The sequence below is a fragment of the Sminthopsis crassicaudata genome, chromosome 5, assembly GCF_048593235.1.
Source record: "Sminthopsis crassicaudata isolate SCR6 chromosome 5, ASM4859323v1, whole genome shotgun sequence".
Lineage (NCBI taxonomy): Eukaryota > Metazoa > Chordata > Mammalia > Dasyuromorphia > Dasyuridae > Sminthopsis > Sminthopsis crassicaudata.
Window position 1 is genome coordinate 38,729,221 of NC_133621.1, and position 21,741 is coordinate 38,750,961.

General features: G+C 37.2%; 1 protein-coding gene across 9 annotated transcripts in view; it reads left to right on the top strand.

The window, feature by feature from the left end:
* Positions 1-21,741, top strand: part of TMEM108 (transmembrane protein 108) — a 346,872-nt gene that overhangs the window by 2,674 nt on the left and 322,457 nt on the right. For 7 of the 9 annotated variants that reach the window (XM_074271195.1, XM_074271196.1, XM_074271193.1 and 4 more), the window contains exon 2: positions 7,861-7,965. The exons of the other annotated variants lie outside the window; for them this stretch is intronic. The gene's annotated coding sequence lies outside the window, so the exon portion shown is untranslated. The remainder of the gene's footprint in view (positions 1-7,860; positions 7,966-21,741) is intronic. 9 annotated transcript variants of the gene reach the window in all.

Sequence of the window (21,741 nt, forward strand, 5' to 3'; positions counted from 1 at the left end):
CAGGTTGGAGAGTAATATGATGGAGAAAATGGGTGAGGGAAAGTGCTATAGGAAAGTTAAGCATATGGCAAACCTATCACTTTCTCCTGGTTGGACCTTGTGAAAAGGCTTTCTACAGGAAGAGCTGCATCACTTTTTGCTTAGCTTGTGCTTACATTAGTTTCCAGCTATATGAAGGAGTTCCTACATAGGGCAGCAGTGACCACTAGGGTTCTTTTGAATGCTGAGGTGTTAATGACACTAGAGGACTAGCCATTTATTATTGCTTGAGAGGTCCCTATGGAGGTAACTTGTATTTCTCTGAAGGAAGATTTAAGCTCTAGCTATGCTAGCAATGTCTGGAATTGGAAACAAAGCTAGCAGTAAGTCCCAGCCCTCCCCAAGTCTTTGGCTCCCAGTCTCTGGGAAGCATGTGGGTGTTAGATTCTGCCTTCCCCACCAGTAGATGGTGCTGCTGTCTCTGGGAATTCCAGTAGGAGGTTTAAAAGGGTAATTGCCAGCTGTAGTCCTGCAAAACCTTCCTTTGCAATGTTCAGATTAAAAAGAAAAAAAGCTGTGTCAGCTCTCTGTTGGAAAGAGTCACAAGGAGAATGCATCTGAAAGACTGAGCAGCAACTAACAAGTTGAAATAATGGGTGCAATCACTGAAGATGAATGACTGGTTATTTCATTTGCTGCATCTTTTTTGAGAGGGGGAGGGGAAGGAGATAGCAAATGATGATTAAATGTTCTTAGCATAGTATTTTGCAGTCCTGTGGTTGGTTAATTGACCGTAAGGTTAATATCATTACAGTGGATTTAATTGCATTTTTAAATATCTTCTTTGCTTTTGGTTCTTTGCACAAAAGCCAATATGCAAATCTGGGCTTGTCTATGAAAACATACTTATGACTTGAGAACCCAAGCCTAAGCAAACATCAGAGGCCTAAGGAAGGTAATATAGTGCAGGTATCCTCTGAAAAGGGAAAGTAACAACTGGAGAGTGAGTGGGACTTGTAACCTTACCATTGTAGGAATTTTCTGGAAGTAAGAGGAAAGGATGGGTAGATTTGTTTGTTTATTTATTTATTTGTTCATGGAAGGGTAGACCGTCCATTTCTCTTTTCTTTTTGCTCTAAAAGCTATCTTTCTTATCTAAGAAATAAACAAGTATATTTCCCCTGTATTTTAGTATCTAATATTTCCTAGAAAACTGAGAAGTAAGTAACATGACTGTGGTCACACAGCTAAAATGTGTCAGAGCCAAAATTTGAACCCCTTCTTCCTCTACATTTGGCCTTTCATCCACCGTACCTGGGGTCCTTCCTCTTGCACCTGTGAACTTGGTTCAAAACAAATTCTGATAATTGAATTTCAATATAATTTGTTTTCTTTGTAATTCTATGTATTTTGGTTCCGGCTTTTAAAAATATCATTCTGGGTTGGGGTTTAGAGGATCAGTAGCCATATATATGTATGTGTGCATATATATATATAGGGCTCTTAAAAAGTTGAGTTTTTAATTAATGAAAAATAACTAAAAAAATTCCTCCTACTGCAAACTTGGAATATAGAATATGGTATCATTCTACTGCAGGACTAGCTTCTGCAGGCAGCTGAGAGTCAGCGCCAGTATTCATTTCAAAGTCCCTATAAAATTCCTAACCAGCACCCCAAACTCCTGCACTTAAGAAAGTTATTAAGGAAGTAATTGGCTCACTTTCTGGTCAGACTAGCAAAAAGTGACCCAAAGTTTGAGCAATTATTTCATTAACCTCATTAGACAAGAGGAAATTTTCAAGTGTTGTCTTGTAACAACTCTCTGGGAGCCCCATTATTTTGAAAGCGTGGGGTGGAATTGTTCTTTCAGAGGAAATTGTGCAGTAGCAGCCTCACACTGCTGTGCAGTGAAGGGCAGGGTCCCATTGAAAAGAACTTGTTATAAGTTTGGATCAAGTGCAAGGCATGGTTCAGTAGTAATGGTGCCTTTCATTCACAGCAGTTGCTCTCAAGGGCAGTTCTATCTTTGACTCAGCAGTGTCCAGGGCTCATTAGAAGATTCACTTTCTGTACCCATCTAAATGATATGATTGCTGCTATCCGTGCTGGGGCCAGCACTTCAGCTAGTGAACTTGGGGGGCTGGCATTGGGCTGTGGCTCCAGCTGCTTTACCTTTTCCTGCCTTGGCATGGTGGTTAGAGCACTGGACTAGAACTCAGGAAGATTTGAATCCACTTCCCAAATCAGACAATTTTTGTATTATTTAATTTTCTTCAGATTTAAATTTCTTAATTGCAAAATGGGGATAATGATAGTCTTCCTGCAGATGGTTGTTATGAGGATCAAATGAAATAAGTATTGTATTAAGCTGAGAAATTACTAATAGTAGTATGATCATTGATTTAGACATGAAGTGAGTTAGAGGTCCAATACCCTTAAGAGGAAAAGGAAAGAGAAGCCTGTAGAACCCATATGAGTCATTCAATTTGTAACTACCTGAGCTGGGATTTAAATCCAGGTCTTCTTTCACCAAATACAAAACTTTTTCTAATTCTCTCTAATTATATGACTTTGGGCATGTCACATTCTTTCTGGCTCTCTGTTTTCTTATATGTAAATTGAAGAAATTATACAAGATAGTATCTGAGATCCCCTTCTAGTTCTGACATTTTGAGGATCTTTGATTATACTGATGAATTTCTGAAGTCTCCAGGAATTTTTCATTTAGAAGCTACCCTGATAATGAGGACATAAGACTAGAATACATGAGTATTTAACCCTGGTGGCATCTGGTGAAGCTTATTGATGCCTTCTCAGAATAAAGTTATATGAGATAAAATACATAGGATTAAAAAAAGAAACCAATTTTGTAGAAGTACAGTTAGCAGAATTTGCAAACCCTAGATTAAGAATGCCTGGCTTCTCAGTCCTTCATATGTTTCAGTAAAGAAAAGAGAAATCAATGCAAAGATATTACTAGATATTGTTCTGTTCCCTATTTGGTGATATTACTTGAATATCTTATTTTTAAAAAATTAAATAAATTAATTTTTTTCTCTTTTCTACCCCTCTGTCAGTGGATAAAGGAAAAAAAAATCCTTATAACGAATATTCATCATCAGGCAAAAGAAATGTCCACATTGGCCATGTCCAAAATTGCCATACTCCAATACATTTAAAACATATTCTTCTGGTTAAAATAGTTATTTGGAAAGTTTAGCTACCTCATTGGCAATGCCACTGGGTCAAAGATACTGGGAATCAGTGGAGCAGCTGTGATAATTCTCAGGGTAGTCTCCTCGTTTAACAAAGATTTAGCAAACTGGAACTGAAGGTGTGAGCTTTCCTTAAACCTGATTCTCCATAGAGAGAGTTTTAAACTAGAAGTTTCCTGAGTATAATTACCTAATTTGTGGGAATTGCTGGACAACCAAGGATGTGAGCAGCACATCAAGTAAGTGGATTGGGTTTATCTCAAGATGATCAGAAATCTTAGGCTACTTGAGTTTTAGTTGGAAAATAGCATTTACAAGGAGCTTCTTCATCTCTAGAATTCTTTGATTCACATGAAATATATCTAAGGCCCCTATGAAGTTCTCATTTAGAAGGTATCCATATGGTATGAATATGATTGAATGAGGACTTTGATATTTCATCAGGATGTCAAACTCTTCCCAGTGTAGATTGTAGTCTATTTAGGATTTAGTAGATAAATCCCGGGAAGCTTAAATAACTTGCTCTAGATGATATATCTAATAAATATGCACTACCATTCCACCATACTCCTTCTGATGCTTTATATGTCGGACTAAAATAACTTTCTAATTCTTGACTTCATTTAATTTGTATTTTCCATTTCATTCAATTTTAGTCCTGATGGCCTGTACCTGACCATGACTGTGTATTCTTTCATTCTTACTCTTCTCCCCCTACTAAATAGGTTCCTGCATCATTGCAGTTTTCAGGCCTTCAGGCCCTTCTAGCCCACCAGCTTCTTTCTGATCCCACTTCCTTCCCACTGTGGATTCCACTCTTAATAACTTTTGTTTTAGCTAACACTCTGAAATTCCTCTTCTCTTCGTTCTATTCACCTGTCACTGGGGTGGGGATAAGTCCCATCCTCCTTCACTTTTTCTGATTTTTCTCTTAGGATATTTAGTGATGTTGGAGGGGAAATCTTGAAACCAATCCCATTACAACTCCAAGCTGTTAAGCCTTAACTTGGACAAATGATGTTTGACAAGTAATTATTCTATTGATTTTTAATTTATTTGATTGATTTATTTGATATTTAATTTATTTCTTATTACAACTTTTGTATACCCAACTGAACCACCGCTTATTCTGCAAAAGACCTTCCCTTCTACTTCTCTGAGAAGATGGAGACCAACTCCTGTATTTCTATTAATGGGAGTGTAGAAGTTTGTATGTCTAGTATAATATGTTATATTATATATATATATATATTATATTACATATATATTATATATATTATATATCTATTATTTTTGACATATCCTTTTTTCCTTAACTTTTTTTTGCTTGGCCTATGTCTTTCATTAAGAAGTGACCAAAAATAGACTGTGTTGCCTTAGGAAGTGGGAGGTTCACCCTTACTAGAGATTTCCAAAATAGAATCTGGAAGACCATTTGTTCGAGTCTGTACTTAAACACTTTCTGGTAGACTCTAGGCAAGTTGTTTAAATCTGTTTTCCTTAGTTTCCTCAATCTAAAGGGAGGAAGATGATAACACTATCACCTATTTCACAGATTTGTTGTGAGGATCAAATAAGATACTATTTGTAAAGCACCTAGCATAGTACTTGGCACATAGTTGGCACTATAGAAAGACTTCCTCCATTCCTCCCTTTCTCTCACTTGTCAGGGAAGTGGTAAAGTGGATTCCTCTTTGGGTATTTATTGGCTGAACAAGGTCAAAACTTCTCAAACTGTGGATTACAACCTCATATGGGTCATATAACTGAATTTGGGGATCACAAAATTAGGATTTGTTATCAGTAAATGTTTGATTTGTATACCCATTTAATATGCCTATATGAAATTAAAAATTTCTCAAGCATAAAGAAATCATGAGTGGAAAAAGTTTAAGAAGTTCTAGATTAAATACTTCAGAGATCTCTTGCATCACTAAGCTTCTGGGAATTCCTACTTATCCTTCAGTTCCATATACCCTTTCTTCCATGAAATCTTTCTTTTTCCCTCCTCATTTCCATCCCTACAAGAAGTCATCTTTCTTCCTGTGAAATTCCAGGACATTTTCTTTGTGCTTCTTATTGTTCTTTTATACCTCACCTTCTCCTAATGATTTGTGTACATCTCCCCTTTGTTGCTAGATTGTAAGAGCCCTGAGAGAGAGAATGAGGTTTGATTCTCTTGTGTGCCTTTCATACCTAACTTGAGGCCTGGCATGTACCTGCATTTGGTTGAATTAGTGAATGTTGAACTTTGTAGCCCATTTTCTTTGTTCTACAGAAGAAAAAAAAGTAGGCCCAGAAATTAACAATTGACTTGAGTCAACTTGATTTAGTAGCAGAACCCAATCCAATAATTTCCCTCCTTATCTTGTGTTGTACTTATTATTATATTTTATTTTCTAATTTAAAAGACAACATATTAGCACTACTGTCTATTTACCCAGGTTACTTATACATTCGGAATCTAATACTTAATGTGCAACAAGAAAATGGTATTTACATACATATATTGTATCTAGATTATATTGTAACATATGTAAAATGTATGGGATTGCCTGTCATCGGGGGGAGGGAGTAGAGGGAGGGGGGGATAATTTGGAAAAATGAATACAAGGGATAATATTATAAAAAAATTACTCATGCATATGTACTGTGGGAAAAAATTCTAAATAAAAAAAATCATCATCAAAAAAAAAGACAACATATTACAATGAAAATAGTACTAGACTCAGAGCAAAAATATTTGAGTTTAAAACTAGGCTATACCACTTACTATGTTACTTTACTAATGCATCTAACTTCTAAGCATGTAACCTGAGAAGTTCAATCTGTAATATATGCTGGAGCTTGTGTGAGAATCAAATTAGACAATGTCTCCAACACACACTTTTATGAAGGGGGAGAATTCTGGATTTCCCCAAATCATGGGTTATTAATAATCCATTGTCAATTATCCAGAGGAGGAAGTAGGAATCAGAGAGGTAAAGTGACTTGTTTTTATTTATTCTAAAAATCATTTGGCTGGTAGATTCAGGGTCATCTAGTTTAAGACTCTCAATTTACAGAGGAGGAAACTGAGGCCCAAGAAAAGGAACTGACTTGCCCATTCATACTAAAGATCTTAGCTGGAAAGGAAGTCCCAGGTAATCAAGTCAAACACACTCATTTTACAGAGAAAAATCCTGAAGCCAACTCAGTTAAAAAGACTTATCTAAAATCACACAGCTAACTAGGGAGTTAGGCTAGATTTGCACTCAGGTATTTATGCCTCTGAAGTTCAGCAACGTAGCCATTCCATCCCACTGCTTTCTATACTTTCATCTCTCTAGATGTCTATTCTAAGATTGAGTGGAAGGCACCAGGGGTCCCTTTTAATTTGAAAATAAACAGAATTTCCCCCAGATGTAAAGTTTCATCTGGTAAACTTTTAAGAAATAAAAGAACCCTCTCCCAAAACATAAATATAAACAAACAAAACACATTTGATATGTACAGTGTTACTTTTGTAGCAACAGGAAACACAGCATGTGAGATGCCTTGGACTTATGTGATTTCCCTTCATGTAAAAGCTTCATCCTGAAGACAGATTTAAATCCACACTTCTCTTTATAGTTCCACCCTGTTTTATGTTGTAACTTTCACCAGCACACTTCTATTTGGGCTACATTAAGTAATATTTCTGGTTTTGTTGAGGGTCCTTTATGGAAAAATGCCCTATCCTACTAGGAGTTAGGGAGTGAATACATTTTAATTAAAGCTTAACACAAACCATTGAATTCTATAATAATTTTAATGAATAATGAATAACTAATTGAAAAATAGCTTTTCATCAAAATTCCTTGATTTTTGCCACTTCTTGTTTTTTTCCCCACTTTTAGCACCATTAGCTCTTTCTATAGTAACTTCAACTAACTTCCCAATTAGGCTTTTTGACCAGAGTGAGCACCTTCTTTTTCAAGTTTGTATCTGTGTTGGTATCAGAGTGGGCCCTATTCTTATCTCAGCAAGGGAATTAAAAACCATCACTTGGAAGGATTTTCAAATTAATCGGTATTTGGAAAACACTTGTGAATGAATGAAGAAATGGAATAAATGTGGATTCTGTAAGGTTCAATATTCCTCTAGTACTTCAGTGGATTCCTGCTGAGAATAGTTCATCCACATTTCCTCATTCTGCATAATTCTTGTCAAGACTGTTCTACAGAATAACCTATCCCACATGCTGGGGTAGCTAATAAATGAAATATTCATTATTTCATGAATATTTGTATAGACATTGAGCTTTCCATCATTAACTCTCCTCCCATTTTTGACACATGACTACATGCCTGCCTTGACTCTTTTTCCAGGCTTACAGGGCATAAATGATACAGTCTCTTTAGTTGTAAAATGAGTAGGTTGTACCAGGTGCTCTCTAAGGATCTTTCCAGGTATGAAATCCTGTCTTGTCCCTATTCTAAATATGTACTTGAAATTTTGGCCCCTTGGGGACTATTGGGACAGTCTTTCATGACACTTATGTCCAGATATAACACATCCTTTTAACATTTGTACTTGGAAGTGTCCCTGTAGTTGTCCTAAGGGAACTTACTTCATATTGTCCATGTGCTGTGAACAGAATAGGTGGGGATGATTCCTTCATCAGACATTTGTTTTTGTTTTCCAGCATCTGGTTCAGCATGCAAGAAGAAGCAAGGAGTGAGGAAACACAGAACTAATGGGCCATGAGGATGTAAGCGTGTTCGAAGGTTGCCTTACATACCACTCCAGGGTAAGGCAAAACTAAACCCCAAATCTTTGCCATTACCTTCTTGTTGGTAGGAGGCCATTGCTTCAGTGTCTGTCAGCAGTTCTTTGGCACTGGTGTTCCCCACATAGCAGAATAATCTGGCAGTTGTTGAATGTTTTAATAATAGTGCATAGAAATACTTGACCAGAAAAAGTCATGGTATGGCCTATCATTAAAAATTGCTTTTTATTAACCAATATTTCTAGAATGTAGATGGACATTAGGAGAAAAGACAAGAACAGAAAAGAAGGATTTATGGGAGGACCAGGGGAGATAATCGGGAGTCACTGGACTCCCGGCATTTTGGGGGATTTACAAAGACCTGGCAGAGTTTGCTTAGGACATCCACATCCCTCTAGCTTTATCACCTTTATCCTTACTTCTTACCCATATTCCAAGCTTCGTCATACTGCCACCACCCCCACACCACATAATCTGCCATCTGTCCCACATTAATCACTTTATTTAGGAAGGAAATAACTTGCCAAATGAACAACAGATATTCTAGGATTTGGTGGCAGTAGTGTTAGTCATACAGCAACATTTTTCTTGTTCAACTGTTTCCTAGGCTAGTAGAGCAGGGGAATCTTTCTAACTCTTCTTCATTATTCATGATTTGGTTTATTCCACTGGAATCATTGAGGTCTCATGAGAAAGAGAGGCAGGCTCTCCATGTGGTGGGTGGACCCTTTGAGACAAACTTTTGGGGTGACATGGATTATAGTGTCACTGGTGGGGCAGGTTTGGAGGGATTGCAGTCTGAATTGTTTAGGGAACATCCACATTGATGAGCTCGCACAGCTATTAGAGTCTAGTCACAGTCCCTAGCGAAGAGTTGTCTGCGCTAAAAGCTGTGGGAGGTTTTATTGAAGATTACTTAGACCTATGGGAAGATTTCATTACCTTCACATATCCTTTATTTGAATGCTGGCAAAAATACAGATGGGGAGTAGTGGAGGAAGAGGCAACATCTGCTTGAGAGCATCAGTTCCTACGGCTTGGGCTCAAAACTGACTCTTTGAAGAGAAAATTGGAAATTCATAAAAAAGCACAGGAGAGTGCCTCTTTTCCTGATTAGCAATGGGGAGTAGAGAGGAGTGAGACATTCATTTAGCCAAGACATTAGATGATGGGGGGTTGCTGGAGACACTAGTGTGGTAGCAGCTGGCCAAATCTCTCCCCCCATCCCGTGGCTGAGAAGGAGCGTGATGATGGAGTGTAATGTACAGAATTGCACGCACCATCTCCTAGCTTGGTAATGAAGAAAACTCACCAAACTAAAAAGACAATTAAGAGCTCGGGGTCTCTGGAGAGTCCCACAAATGTGCTTTATTACAGCTTTGGGAAGAAGTGCACGTGTTCAGTTTAAGCAATCTAGTAAACTCCCAGCTGTAGAACTCCATGAACAGAGCAGAGTCAAGGCTGATGCTCGAGATTGAGACAAATCCCATGTTAGTGCCTGGGAGCTTGGTAAAGAAAGGACCCAGCCTTTGCTAGTTTTTGCCATGAACGTTGGGCATGATTGCTCAATTGTTTTTTTTTTTGTTTTTGTTTTTGTTTTTGTTTTTGTTTTTGTTTTTGTTTTTGTTTTTCTTTTCCTGGTGACTTTCATTTATCTTGGAGTTTTAAAAATAACCAAGAATTACAGAGTAAGACTGATACTCTTTATCTATTCAGTTTCATTACAGTGCTGTCTTTGTGGGAGTGGTTGGTAGAAGAAAACTTTTACTAAATCACAGAGCATTGGCTCTGATCCTTGTCAAATGGGGGAAGATGCTGCATGGAGCCCTGGGAAGTAGTGCTCAAGACCCTACCGGTGGTCGTATGTCATCTGCCTGATCTTTGTCAAATAGAAAAAAAAGGGGGCTCTTGGGACATTGCTTGAGACACTGCGTGTGATCTAGTAGTCTCCTGCTGAGCACTGGGATAGGAGAGATTATAGTCCTGGCCCCAGGGTCATATATAACCATATGGAAATAATCTAACCCTATTAAGTGCTTCAGTTTAAATATTTGAGGGAGTAACTAACAATAACAGTATCAATGTATTTGTGTATTGTATGCATAGTAACTAATATAGTATTATAACTAGTATACATAGTAAGTAAGTTCAAAGTTTCTAAGTTACTAAAAATAAGGTCTGCTAATTCAAATTCTCAAGAACAAGATGGATTAATGTAACCCTTTAGTCATTTGCAGTGGCATCTGCTGAGCACATTAGGATGTAGAAAAGGAGAGGAAGCTGTCATTTCCTAGGAGTGTTCTAGAGGTGTAAGACTGCTTGCATTTTAAACCTAAGTCAACATGTGACCCCTAGGTATCCTTATATGAGGATCAGTGATCTCACTTCTATTTGAGTTTGACACCATTGTTATCAGGTACAAGTCAGACAAGATGCCTTCTGAATCCATTCCAATGGAAATCATTGATTTGATGATTCAGTTCTTGTGACATTTAAACAAGACATAGATTAGTTTAAAAACAACGATGATGGAATATAGCTGTGTGGTACTATTCACCATTTTTATTTTCGTCCATAATTTATTGTCCATTAAACAAAAGGTTTTTTTTTTTTTTTTGCTTTGAAGAAAATCTGTGTTCTAGAGAAAGAGCTAATACTGAAAGGAACTTTTTTTTTTATTTAGAGGATCAACACCTAATTTTTCATATTTTAATACAATCTCTGGTAGCCAGACTTATAATCAGAGGCAAAGGGATGAGGGATCTCTTTGGTTCTCCAAATATCCCTTTTCTGGTGGAACCAAAGATTTATAGATGGGCATGAAATCTGTTCCTGAATGGAATTGGATGGGGAAGAGCTGCAGTGGTGGTTCATTTTAGGTTTTGCCATCATCTTTATTTATCAACTCAGAAATTTTAGAAATGTAGTATAGTTATTTATAATAGAATTTCTCAAATTTTCTTTGACTGTTATACAAATAATAGCATCTTTACATAGAGAAACACCACATTTGGACAAGTTGCAGAGGGTGAATGTCTCTTCTTTTCCTCATCCTCTTCAGTTTTGTGTTATTGGTAGATGCACTAGTTTTAATATCCATTTATTAAGGTTATGATAATTTTTTATATTGACTGACAAACCAGATAGGCCTCTCTAGGGCAATGGGAACTTTCATCTTCTCATGTGGCCAGATGGCCACCATAATCCTGAAGACCCTTTTAGAAGTGTTTCTGAGTGTTTGTGCATATAGATATATGTAGATATCTATCTATACATGTGATATATATATATACATATATATACATATACAAATATGAGATACATATACTTGTAGTTATTTAGAAGTTAGCATAGAGCCTTGGTTGAAGAGGAAATCCATCTAGGACAAGGATTCTTAACCTGAGGTTCATGTACACATTTCAAGGGATTCATGAACTTGAATGGGAAAAAAGCCTAATCTTTACTTTTTATTAACCTATAATTAAAATATAGTATATCGTTCAGATATATATGTGTGTATACACACACACTTTCTTCCTCTCTCCCTTCTTCCTTCTCTCTCTCTCTCTCTCTCTCTCTCTCTCTCTCTCTCTCTCTCTCTCTCTCTCTCCTCTCTCTCTAAACTTAAAAAAATCAACATTATTCTGGAGTGTATAGGCATTATGGGATTGCCATAGAGATTCAGGGGGAAAATAGCATGATATAAAAGGAAGGACCTTGTTTATCTTTCATAATTCTATGTTGGAAACTTATTTGAGTTATTTGTCTAAAAGGGATTTTTCTTATTCTGTAATTTATTAACCTATTACAATGGAATTTTCTTATTCCCATAATATTCATATGTTCCTGGTTTGGGATCTGCTATTTTAATAGAATTTATATGTAGAGTAACATCTCCTTTATTTGGCACCATTGGAAGACATGGAGTTCCACTGGGAATATATATTTTTAAATAACTAAATCTTAACTTTAAACTTCTCAACTTTGAAATAATATTTAAGCACTTGAGATGGAAGTCTTTTCTACAATAAATCGCAGATTCTCTGCTGTGCTTTATGAGTTCTTGTATTTACCTTTATGTTCTTTGTCCCATATTTTCTTTCTTGTCACTTCTTGCTACTGTCTGTGTGACTGCCTTTAGAGGCTCCTTCTTCCTTTTAAAATTTGTGGTTTTTAATCTGAGGTTGTTTAAGAAACTAGATAATTATACCTTATATAGTCTTGTCTTTAAAAAATAAAAGTAAATGGTTTATTAGTAAAGACTAGAGTGTTTACTATGAACAAAATGCATGAGCTTCAATGTGAGGATCTAGGGAAATCTACAAAAGGTTCAAATCTGGGCTAAATCTTTTCCTCCAGAATGGCTTAGACATGCTCTTAGCCTTGTCTATGATTCCATGTTTAGGAAAAAAATTGTAAAGACAGAGAAGTGATAATAAGCACGAATACAGAAAGAAATAATATGTTTTAGTACAGTAATTATGTGATTTTTTGGGTGTATTTAATACAAAAATTTAGAGATACTTTAGAGGTCTTCTAATTCAATCTCATTATTTTAGACATAAGAAGACAGACTCCAGTGAGATTTGTGAGGCTACACAAGTATTAAGTGACAGATATGGGTTTGAATTCAAGTCTTCTGATTGTACAACTGGCATTCTTTTTTTTTTAATTGCCTCCCTTAATAAAAACTTACTTTCTTTATTTCCCTCCATCCTCTCAATGAGAAAAGAAAAAACAAAAACAAAACTCTTGTAACAGATATCCCTAGTGAAAGAAAACAAATCCCCACAGAGGCCAAAATCTATATCTTGTTTTGTTCTCTGAGTTTATTAAATCTGTCAGTAGGTGAATTACTTGTTTCATCATCCATTCTCTGAAACTATGCTTTGTGGTTTCATTGGTCAGTTCTTTGTCTTCACAATATTGTTATGGATAAATTATTCTCCTATTCTACTCATATCACCCTGCATTACTTCATACAAATCTTTCAAGGTTTTTCTGAACTATCAGCAATTTTTTCTGGATTATCCATTTCATTCTTACACCTCAGCTACTCCCCAGTCAAGAAATACTGTCTTAATGATTTCAGAGAGACTTACATGAACTGATGCTAAGTGAAGTGAGTAGAACCAAGAGAATACTGTATATGGCAACAAGATTATACAATGATCAATGCTGATAGATGCGGCTCTTTTCAACAATGAGGTGAGTCAGGACAATTCCAATAGTCTTGTGATGGAGAGAGACATCTGCACCCAGAGAGCACTATGGACACTGTGTGTACATCACAACATATCTGTATCTACCAATTAAGAGCCATAGGTTATTATTTTTTTTCAATGAGACATGAGTCTAATCCTGCCCTGTTCCTGCTGATACAGATCTGAATGTGTGATCATGGGCAAATCAATTCCTCAATACCCCAGGCACCTAAGAGTAGAATTTGCTGTACAGGTCCCAGTCTTTACTGGGAGGAGTTTCATCAGTATAGATGAAATCATAACTCTGAGATATCTCCTGCCTTTGTAAACAGTGCTCATGGAAACATTTTCTGGATGAGCTAAAGAAACCATTTTTCAGATAATTTCTGGTATTTGTCTCCAACCCATGACCTAGAATTTCTTTCTCCTAGCTTTTTGGCTTCTCAAACTCCTTGTTTGGCCTATTAATACTGGCAACGTGCATTCCTCACAGTGAAGCCCCAGATGGTCAGGAGTTGCATTTCCTCCTGGGTCCTGCTTACTGCATGAACTTGGCAGTTTAAGGAAAAGGGGCTTGTTAAACTGTTTAACTTTCTGTGGCATCTGCCTAGCACAGAAAGCAGCATGGGCACCTGACTGTGTACATTGTCTCCAAAATATTTGCTCTTTAATAAAAAGCAAGCAAGCTGTCTTCTCATTTGGTTTCTTCAGGTTCTGATTCTTAGTGACCAAGTTTGCTTTTATAGGATGTCTCTTTTGGAATTGCCGGGACCCTGGCAAATGGTCTGGAAAAAGCCCCAGAGCATTTCTAGGAGTAACCAAGAACGGTTCTAATCATCTCCCAATTTGATTTTCTAGAAAGAAGATATTAATTTCTTCACCAGGGTCTGAGGAATCAGCCTCTAAAGCAGAGGTATTACATGGAGGGGGGTCACCAGAAAGAACTTTAAGTCCCTGGAAGAATTTTTACTTAAGTTTGGTTTGTTACTCTTAAAAATATTGACTACTTTAGTTAGCAAGATGATCCCAATTGATCAAATGATGCTAGAGGGAGGTTTGAAGGTGGCGGAGATGAGGGAGAAGTAGTAGTGAGTGAAACTAGCCTATATACTGAAGTGGAAATTAAAAAAAATACAACTCTGCAAATGAAGCCATCAAGCTAGGCCTATTTTGAGGAATTTTATCAAAGTAAGATTGTAGTGCAATGAGAACTGAGAACAGACAGAAAAGGAAAGTGACAGAGCCACAGAAACACAGAGACAAAAGGAGAGACACAGAGTTACAGAAGAGACAGAGTTTTTTTGTTTGTTTGTTTAAAGTCATCCTTTGGCATAGATTTGAGGGAGGGAGAAATGTTAAAGTTGGATCAAGCCCAAATCCTTTGTTTTCTGGGTGAGGAAACTTCACTAGGGCACATAAAGGGGCTGGCTTAAGGTCATAAAGCTACTAAGAGGCATAGCTCTTTCCTGAACTGGGCTTCATTCTATCGTAGCATCTCAGCCCATTTCTTTTGACAACTTTAATTCCACCCCAGCCAGGTCCTTATTTCTGAGTTGAAGACTCCCTTTATCATTCCCATTTTGCCCTCTTTTGCTTTGTCTTTCTTCCTCTTTCTTACAAGCCCAGAACATAGATTAGTATATAGAAGGAAAAGGTATAAAGGGAATGGAGCCTAGGAAGGAGAAATTTGACTCATAAAGGCTGCATAGTGAAGAGTTGGGAAAGGGGATGGAGGAAGAATGCATTTCTATTTCTTTCTTTGGAATCTGAATTTATATTCATTCTAGTCTAGGACTAGCTTAGATCCTGGAAGAATTTGAATATGGCTACCAAGGAATTCGCACAAGGCTTGGAGATCACACCGGTGAGAGATCAAGTGGCCACCAGCTGACAGATCTGTGAACACTCATGCCAATGTTCATCTCAGTTAAATTTGCAGGCGCAATTGGCCTGAAGAGAAGCTGCATAGCATAGGTGGTTAGTTGGCCTCCATGTTAAGAAGATCTGAGTTCAAGGTCTCACCTCTGACATTTACTAGCATGGAGCACAGGGCTCTCTGAAGCTAAATTACAGTTAAGGTGCTAACCTGCATTCTGTGAAGGAGTTTGCTTTCTTGGGAAGTTATTATTCCAGTGAGATTAAGGGCTTGGTTCTTATTTCTTTTTTTATAGCTTTTTATTTACCAGATGTATGCATGGGTAATTTTACAGCATTGACAATTGCCAAACCTTTTGTTTCAATTTTTTCCTTCCTTCCCCCTACTCCCTCCCCCAGATGGCAGGTTGTTGGCCCTTATTTCTGTCCCACTCTGACATAGTTGTACACAGAGATAATGCCTCAGACTGAGAGAGAGTGGGCTGAAGAAAAAGAACTCTCTCCTCCTGCCACTGTCTCTTCCTTCACTCCTCATGTGCATCACATTATGAGGTATCCCTGCTTCTTACCAAGGCTAATCTCCCAATCTGTTCACATGATCCAATTTCTTTCTGTCTCCTCCATCAAATCCCCCCATTGCTTCTCTGTCACTTATTTTCAATCTTTCCCTGTCTACTTGTTTCTTTCCATCTACTTACAAACTTGCCCATGGCTCCTCCATTCTGAAAACCCCGACATTTGATCCTTCCATTCTAAACATACTTTCATCATATATCTCCTCTGCCCCTTGTGGCTAAATTTCTTGAAAAGGCCATTTACTATAAAGGCTTCTACTTTCTCTCCTTTTACTCTTAACCCCTTAGATCTGGATTCTGACCTTATCATTCCACCCTCCCCAAAGTTATTGATGTTCTTTTAGTTACCAAAGTCATTGTTCTTTTCTCAGTTTTCCTTCTTCTTGACCTCTTTGCAGCCTTTGATATGTTTATCATTCTCTCCTCCTTAATATACTCCTCTCTTTGGGGGTTCAGGACCCTACTCTCTCCTGGTTCTCCTCCTATTTGACTGCTTCCTCTCTGTATCATTTGTTGCATAGCCATCCCCTGGATCATTCCCTCTAACTGCAATTGTTTCACAGATGGCCAGAATCTTCTTCTCTTTCTATACCCATTTACTTGGTATTCTTATCAGCTCCCATGAATTTAATAATCATCTCTATACTGATGATTCTCAGAACTACCTGTTATATCCCAACAACCTCTCTGCTGACTTCTAATCTTGCATCTCCATTGCCTTTCAGATGCTTGGAACTAGATGTGCTTCAGGCATCTGAAACTTGACATGTCCAAATTAGAACTCATCCTTCTCCCCCAAACCTCTTATATTCCCTGTTATTGTAAAGAACAATGCCATTTTCCCAGTTCTTCATCTTTGCAACCAGAGTGTCATCCTCAACTCACTGTCTCCTAGCCCCACTCCCACAATTAATCTGTTGCCAAGGCATATCAGTGTCACCTTTGCAACAACTTTTAATATGCCCTGTTCTTTCCTTTGACACTGCCACTCTATGGGGCAGGCCCTTATTCACCTTACAACTTTTTTGCAATTTCTGCTGGGATGTCTGTGTGCCTCAAGTCTCTTGCTCTCTTCCATCCACATATTCCATTCACCCATCAACACAACTAAAATGCTAGTCATGCCCACTCTAAAAAAATAAAACCAAACCAAAAAACCTCCAGTGACCCCCTTTAGTCTTTAAGATCAAATACACCACCATATACTTGGTATTCAAAGCTTTTGCTAACCTAGCCACCTCCTCCCTTTCCAGTCTTCTTAGATTAGTGACACCGGTCAGTCTCCTTACTATACCATGAACTAATACCCTTGATCTCTTGGCTCTGGGCAGCTTCTTTGATTGTCCCCCATGCCTGGAATGGTCTTCATCTCTGCTAAATGGCTGCACTGCTTCCTTATCTTTTACTGTACACTTTCTCAACTCCTCTGAATTTCAGTGCTTTCCCTCTGTTATTTCCTATTTATCCTTTGTATTTAGTTTGTTTTTCCCACATTAATCAGCAAGCTCCTAGATGACAGGGAATGCTTTTTTGCCTCTTTTACTCTCCTTGTTGTTTAGCACAGATATTGACTTTTAGTAGGTGTTTACTAAATATCTATTGATTTATTGAAAGGGTAAATCCTATTCACCCAACCTCTGAATTTCAAAAGGGAAGACAGAAACAGAAATGAAAAAGAAAAGAAAGATAAGAATCAGAGATAGGCAGAGAGAGGTGAGAAAGAGAAGATGAGAAAAAAAATGAAAGAGAAAGATGAGAGTGAAAAATAGAAAAAGGAGAGAAAGAAAGGAGGAGAGAGAATGAAAAGGAAGAGAGAAAAGACAGAAGGAGGACAGACAATGAAAGAAAAAGGCAAAGAGATAGAGGCAGAGACAGAGGAAAGAGAGGCTGGATGCAGAGATGGAGAGATAAAAGAATTGAGAGACAGAGAAATTAGAAAGATGAAAGATAGAGATGAAAATGATGAGTAAGGTGAAATGAGAGTGAAAGAAAGAGACAAAGGAAGAGAGAGAAGGGGGAAGAAGGAAAAGAAAGAGAAGGAGGAGGAGAGGCAGAGACAGTGAGACAGAACAAGAGAGTGACAGAGATACATAGACAACAGAGGAAGATGAAAGAGAGGGGGACAGGAGGGAGGGGAAGAGAGAAGAAAAGACAGGGGGAGAGAGAGAGGAAGGAAGAGAGAAATGTGGTAGAAGGAAGAGAGAGAGGAGAGAAGGAGGAGAGATAGACAGTGAAAGACAGACAGAGGGAGAAAGAAAAAGAGAATCAGAGAGAGAAAGACAGAGACAGACAGAAAAAGATGAAAGAAGAGAAAGACAAGATGAGACAGAGAGAGGGAGGGAAAGAGGGAAGAAGAGAGGGAGAGAGAGAGAGAGAGAGAATCTCACATGTTCAATAGTAAACATATGAAAAAACATGAATATATTCTTCTAATTGAGAAAACTGCTCTCATCAAGAATGAGTAAGTATCCTTTTGGGCTAGAAGCCAGGATATGAGGGCTATATTTCTCACACATATTCTCAACTTTTCCATCTGTCAAAACATGATTATCTGGGCCACCTGTGTATCCCACAGGAATAATAGGTGGATGAGGAAATGTTAAAAGACATTTGGAGATCCATTGATGAGTCTTGTTAACAGCCACATTTTTATTCTGACTCATAGAAGAAAGGAAGGTAAATTGGCTTATTAATTCAAAATAAATTGCATCTAAGTGTTGATTTCCTTGGGATTAGAGCCTTATTCAGAGAGCCTTCCCCCTTTTGGAGGGAGACTTTCATTTGAACAGATTATTTCTAATGTTTCCAAGGATCCAGCTATACATTCTGATGTAAATATAGGAATCTCTGTCTTTATCCATGGTGTAATTTTGTCTCTGAAGACTAATGATCCAAACTCCTGAATAAAATCACTTGCAGCACAGATGGTTTGGAGTTCGATGGAATCAATTTGAGGATCAGATCTTTGACTTCTTAGCCCTGATTTGGATCTCATTTATACCAAACAAAGGGAATCAGTCTTTACTTTGTGCTGAAAGGACTGAGCCAGAGAGTGGCCACTGGAACTAGCAGTTTAGGGAGAGGCCTTTTGCTGGTCATGGAAGACCAGTGTGACTTTCCGACCCTGATCTAGACTTCAGAGGTGAGAATGGTACAGATGACTAATCCCTTGCTGATATGCCTTCTTTCTCCTTGAGAATGAATCTCTCTTTTGGTGTAGAATGAAAAAATGGAAATAGCCAGGAGAGAAGAGATAAGGGATTGTTGCTACAATTAAATGGATAAAATGTAACTGAGCTTCTTGGAGAAAAATAAAATGTGCATCTTGAACAAAAAGTTTGTAGTTAATGTGGATTCCTACCATCCAAAAATTTTGTATAAAAACAAAAAAAATAATCTTTCCCCCCCAAAAGACACTAAAACCAAACAAGAAAACTTGCTAAAATTTTTATTTGGAAGAAACATTGTTCCTGAGGCATAGATTAAAAGTAAAGATGCATAGGACTATTTACTGAAAAGAGCTTTTTAATTTTAAGCATAAAACAGAGTCATAATCCCTATAGTCAGGAATTGATGTGAATCCCTGCTGTAGCCTCTAGCCTCGGGCCCTAACAAAAAATATTTCCTTTTTCCACTAGGGAGGACATTTCTTATTTTATTCCTGATCCTTTACTTATTGAGATCAGCAAAAAGCTCATTGGACATAAAACATTAATTACTTTGGTTGGGAGATCATTTAATGACTATTAATTAGAAATGATTGTATGCATCGTTAAGACCAGAAATCCTAAAAATTAGTCCAAGACTTGAACATAATGTCCTCCCACTTATTGCAAATGTTTTCTAAATTTTTTTCTGTCCTTTCCTCCATGCCTTCCCCTAGATAACAAATAATCCAATATAAGTTAAACATGTGCAATTCTTCTAAACATATTTTCACATTTATCATGTTGCATAATAAAAATCAGATCAAAAAGGAAAAAAAAAAACAAGCAAACAACAAAAAAGCTGAAAATACTAGGTTGTGATCCACATGCAGTCCCCATAGTCCTCTTTCTGGATGCAGATGGCTGTCTCCATCACAAGACCATTGGGACTGGCCTGAATCACCTCATTGTTGAAAAGAACAAGTCCATCATGGATACTTTCTTTAAAAAGAAATGAAAAGAAAAAGACTTGACAGGTGCAGAGAATGATGAGGCCCTTGTGATTGAAGTAGATTATATTTTAACAAAAATATCGAAAAAAATTCATTTAGCACAAGCTTATTAGATAGACTCCCTAAAAGTCTATTTCTTTAAAAGTTGAGGCTTCCCCCCTTCCTTACATCTAAGCCTAACAAATAAGGGAGAATATTTATTCTTAATTTAATATTGAACAAGAATATTTTTTTAAAAAATTGTTTTTGTAATGTTTAACACTGTTCTCTTAGGAAGCCATGTTCTTCCTCCAAATGTCCTTCAAAAACCACAATGTCCTTTCTGTTCTTTAGTCTGTAAATTTGGCTCATTATCAAATCCTTCAGGCCAGGTGTATTGTCTCGACATTTTAAGTAATTTCTTTCTCTCCTTTCCCTCATATGTCCCATGCTCTAAAAGAATATTTTGGATTTTTTTTTTGCTTTTCCTACTTGAGCTAAGAATAACTTTGCTATTTTTATTCCTCCTTTAGTTTGATCCTTTTGCTTTGGTCATGGCAGAAATCTCTTATATTTGTGGTCCACATTGAATTACTTTTCCTTCTGCAATAGGGTTCTTCACCTTGGCCCCTTTTGATTGTATGGTAAAGCCTATGGACACCTTCTCAGAAATTTTTTAAAATGTGTAACTTCAAATGTAATGGATTATAAAAGAGTATATTGAAATGCACATTTATCTGTTTCTTGATCTATTTGTCTCTCTGTCTCTGTCTCTCTTCCCTCCCCCAAGTCTTTCTCTGTGTCTCTGTCTGTTGTCTGTGTTTGTATCTTTCTATCTTCTGGCTGTTTGTCTGTCTCCCTATATACCCACCTATCTATCCATTTTCTCTGTCTATCTATCCATCACTCTTTCCATCCATCCTTTCCTCTTTCCATCCATCCGTCTATGTAAATAAAAGTTTCTGGAGTCCAAGTTAAGCATTTCTGCTCTCTAGCCTTTTTCAGAGACTAATTGTTCTCTTCCTTTGCTCCCATAAAAAAGAAGCCTCTTCAAGACAGAGATTCATTTTTTTTTATTTTGAAACCACCATCACTCCACTCTCTTCTTACACTGAATAAATGCTTGGTGGAAAGATCATATTTGGAGATGTTGCTGTAGAAGGCTTTTTTGGATATAATTTGAAGTAGATAGCTTTTGCAGTTTCTTTTGACCCAGAGGTTTTATGATTCTTTGATTTTTAATTTTATTTCATGATAGATAATATGCTCACTCAGTGTAAAGTATTATCAACAATGACTTGTAACTAACTTAGCAGTGGTTAAAGAGATATCATCAAGCACATATATGAGCGGAAAGAGGGAGTGCTGATCCTGAAGCAAGAGTGAGGAATGACAAATGGACAGCCTTAGTTTTCTCTTGGTCCCCATGATATTTTAAAAGAATTGAAAGGAAGCTGTGTTGAGTAGATTTTTCTCTGTGAAGTACAAGGTTTTAGAATAATACAACATAAAAAGGTGGGTCATAATCTTGTGGAGATAGTCCTAAGGGAGGTTTAATCAGGAACTATTGAAATTTTGAAATAAGAATGCTCCTGAAGGCAACAGATTTGGATTTGTTACTGTAGTTTGGGCTTTCAACTCTATTACTACTGAAGACATACCATCAGTTGCTAACATTCTGTAACTTACATTATATTTTGTTATCAAACTTAATTCTTCCAATTCAGGTTTTTATCTGTAAGATGAAGGGATTGGATGAAATGAAATCCGAGATACTTTTCAGAGAAGGTTATGCTATACAATTTACTATTCGTCATCTACCTCCCTGTTAAACACATGATTAGAGCTCAGAAAATACTTTGCCAAGTATTGAACAGAATAGAATTTTTCTCTTTGTGTTCTCTCTTTGTTTAACTTTAACTTTCTTCTGTTTCTCACTTAACTTTTCTGGATCTACCTGGAGTTTGACATTTATTTTTCAGGGTGAAACGAGTTCTTTCTCTCT